Source organism: Idiotropiscis lumnitzeri, chromosome 1 (assembly GCF_059441095.1).
Source record: "Idiotropiscis lumnitzeri isolate Australia: NSW breed Sydney's pygmy pipehorse chromosome 1, RoL_Ilum_1.0, whole genome shotgun sequence".
Classification (NCBI taxonomy): Eukaryota; Metazoa; Chordata; class Actinopteri; order Syngnathiformes; family Syngnathidae; genus Idiotropiscis; species Idiotropiscis lumnitzeri.
Genome location: NC_142391.1, coordinates 45458903 through 45463011, shown reverse-complemented (window position 1 = coordinate 45463011; position 4109 = coordinate 45458903).

Here is a 4109-nt window from a genome sequence, read left to right as displayed (position 1 = left end):
GCCTATCCCAGCTATCTTCAGGCAGTAGGCAGGGGACACCCTGAACTGGTTGCCAGCCAATTGCAGGGCACAGAGAGACGAACAACCATCCGCACTCACACTCACACCTAGGGGCAATTTAGAGTGTTCAATCGGCCTGCCATGCATGTTTTTGGAATGTGGGACGAAACCGGAGTACCCGGAGGAAACCCACACAGGTACGGGGAGAACATGCAAACTCCACACAGGATGGCCGGAGCCGGGATTGAACCCACGCCCGATGCTGTCTCTCGCTGTGAGGCCATCGTGCTAACCAGTCGGCCATCGTGCCGCCCATCAAGTGTATACAGTGAAACCCCGGTTAATGAAAATCCGCGAAGTAGCGGCGCCCCTTCAAAAATGCTTAAAAAAACCTATACAGGTATACAGTATACCCCCCTGTATACAGTACACCATATAGAATACGGGTAGAGAGAGGGAGAGAGAGTGAAATTCATGTTATAACAAAAAAAACAAATTATTAAAAATTGTTTTTTTTATTCCCCAGCCATTATTTTTGTATTTATTCAATTACTTCTTTTTGTATTTATTTAATTACTTCGACTTTTACCTGCTGGTACGCCGTCCGGTGTGCCCTGTGAATATTATGATCCTCCAGCTCTGCTGGAGGATTGAGCAGGACTCTCCAAACGCAGACACGGGAAAAAAGGTGGTGATACAAAGATATTTATTATAATCACAATATAGTCAGTATTCAATTACAATCTAGGGCTATGAGGGTCTATCGGCTATAATATATATAATACCAATCTATCGGCGGAAAGAACGTAAAGCGCTGGTGGAACACTCGCGCCAGGAAAAGGGAATAACTATAGAACGAAAAACGCTTGCAAAAGGCAAGGAATGACTAACGAAGATTGCTTACCACGGTAGGATAAGAGGAGACCAATCATCGACAGAAAAAGAGAACATAAAACGAGCCGAGCTGTAGCTGATAACGAAATGAAAGAAAAACACGACAACAAGAAACACTTGAACAAGATAACGATCGAAGTACGGGAGCATGAGCAAGTAGGATAACAATCCGACGCCAGGTAGTCAGTGTAGGTGGATTATATAGTGAGTGTAATCAGTGAGTGAATGGGAATCCGGTGCGGTGCTGGTGGGTGCGTCTCACAGCAGCTGACGGCATGGCGCGAGACGATCGCTGGAGGAACACCCACACAGCTGAAAAAACAAAAACACACGCGGCATGACAGGCACGGATCATGACAGTGAAATGAAAGGTGGCATTCTTCATTTATTCATTCATAACTGACAGCCTCGCGCTCCGCTCGTGCCCGGGCGGAAGGTGCTCCTCTTCGGCTTAACTGCCACGCACGCCGGCCGGAGCTCTGATACGGTCCGAACTGCGCGAAACGTCGCCCTCGATCGTGCCCGGGGGAACTTGCTCTTCTTCGTCCACTCTCCTCTTCGCCCACGCTCTTCTTCGGCGCACGCCGGCCGTCTAACCGCTCCAGCGCCCCGTCGTGCCGCTCGGCGAAACTACAATGCCCACGCGGAGCGGAGCGAATGGAGAGCCCCGATCGTGCCCGGGCAAAAAAGTTTTTAATTTTTGAATATTTTTTTTGGACCCGCGAAGCACTGAACCCGCGAAAGGGGAACCGCGAAGTAGCGGGGTTTCACTGTATATATATATACCTTAAATACCTTACCAGTGACAACGTAGGAAAACAACCCCCTATAACGTGTGGTCTCAATACTATCAAAATATCCTCACCAATATACCAAATAAGAAATATTTTTTTCATGATTCATTATTTGTATTATGTGTAATTACGCTACTTCCTAAATCTAAAACTATATTGTCTGCTATTAATGAATTAGTTAAAATGTAAATAATAATAAGAAGACAAAATGAACTTAATACAAAAAAATGTCCCTGAACTGAAAATGAATTTATTGCCTGGGGGTAATGGTCTATAAGCTTTAAAATATATTGATATAATGTGCAATATTTATAATTTAACAGTAATGTTTTTTATTGTTGACTTTGAGGTTTGCACAATTAATATTCTCAAAATTATGTTGCTGCCGAGCGTTTGGTCTTTCCTTATTTAAAAAAAAAATCCATTTGGCTTTACTTTTAGATAAGAAAATAAAGTTTACTTCCTTGCAACAAAACAGTTATTTTTATGAAAAAAGAAAAGCAACCATTCATTCATAATATTGTCATATTTTTATTGTAATAAAAACCTCGCTTCAGTTCCCTGAGGTTATTGTGCATTTATTACCAGAGACAGTTACTCCACCCACACTTTATACCTGAAGGTGGGATGCGTACGTGTAGCCGTTTCAGTCTTGATTTGGCAATGTATATTAACACTTGGGCGGCACGGCAGCCCGACTGCTTCACACGATGGCCTTACAGTGAGAGACAGCAGCGGTCGTGAGTTCGATCCTGGCTCCGGCCTTCCTGTGTGGAGTTACAGTGTTCGCCCCGTGCCTGCGTGCATTTCCTCCGGGTATTCCGGTTTACTCCCACATTCCAAAAACATGCCTGGCAGGCCGATTGAACACTCTAAATTGCCCCTAGGTATGAGTGTGAGCGTGAATGGTTGTTCGTCTCTGTGTGCCCTGTGATTGGCTGGCAACCAGTTCAGGGTGTCCCCCACCCACTGCCCGAAGATAGTTGGGATAAGCTCCAGCACCCCCGCGACCCTAGTGAGGAGAAGCGGTACAGATGATGGACGGAAGGATATTAACACTTTATTAAACTGCTCTCTAATAATAACTCAACATATTCAAGTAACCGTTAACTGCTCAAAGTTCCCTATTGTACTAATACTTGTACATAACTGCTTTCAGTGTTTATGCTGCATTTTGCAAGAATTTTCTCCAACAAACACTCAAGCTCAACACATTTAGACTATATGATAAAGAACGACATAATCTAGCTTTTAATTTTTTGTTTTAACAGTTTCGATATATGCGTCCTGTTTTTTTCCTTTCGTTTTTTTTTTTCTTTCTTAATACTCCCAACATCATTGAAAATTAGGTCTTGCCCGCAATGATTGCTCAAAATTTAAATAAAAGTTTGAATTTTACACAATCTAATTGCATGATATAATTTTGTACACCCTATGTCTTGTGTTAAGCAGTTGCTTTCTCATGATTGCCATTGCCATCATTGTAAATATTAAGTGACAATCCCAATCTCCACATATTTCCAACCATCACAGAAATACAAGGGAATTATTAAACCATCCTTGGGCTCTCTGCTAATAACAGCATTACATATTTCTAGTGACAATGAAAAGTGATATAGTGAAAACTGTAATTAAATGTGTAATTGGCATATTCTAATAGAATAAAGTAAATTACCACAGTCACATGAAATAATTGAACAACAAAGCAATTGTGGTCTTTAGGCACCAGTCAGTGTGATAATTGCAGCTTGGCTCGGGCTGACAGAAATTACAATTAGACTGAGTAGCGCTTCAGACAAGACTGTCTTTTTTTTTTTTTTGCCAAATTTTCACAGTCTGCCTCTTCTTATCCAGCAACACATTGGGAAAATGACATTTGCAATGTGTCCTACCACAGCCATAATGTAAAAATGTAGGAAAATAATGGCGTCAAGGCTGGTTGAGTTTTGTGTGGAACAACTTGACTGCCCTGGGATGGACTTCAAGTTACTAAAACACCTTTGGGTTTATTTAAAGGGGTTTGAGTTCCATTGTTTGCGTTCATAATTGTAGATGAATAAAACACAGGTACATTCCGAAATTGTGGAACAAGTATAGCTTGTAAAACGCTGTTATAGCTGCAAAATGGAAGAGTAAATCAATGTTATTTTTGAACGGCCAAATGTCCTAATACTTTTAACCATCTGTTGTAATATTAAAACTACATGCAAATGGGAATTAAGCTAAACTTGACTTCTTAAAAATGTCATTAAAGGGAAAAAATAACGACAAACTAGTATATTACTGTGACACCAAAATTATATTTATGGTTAAAGAAACAATTTATTCATTAGGTCAGACATTGTGTTTATAAATCAGCAACCACGATAAGAAAATCCATTGATTACATTTAAACATTTTGATAGGAATTTTATCAACATT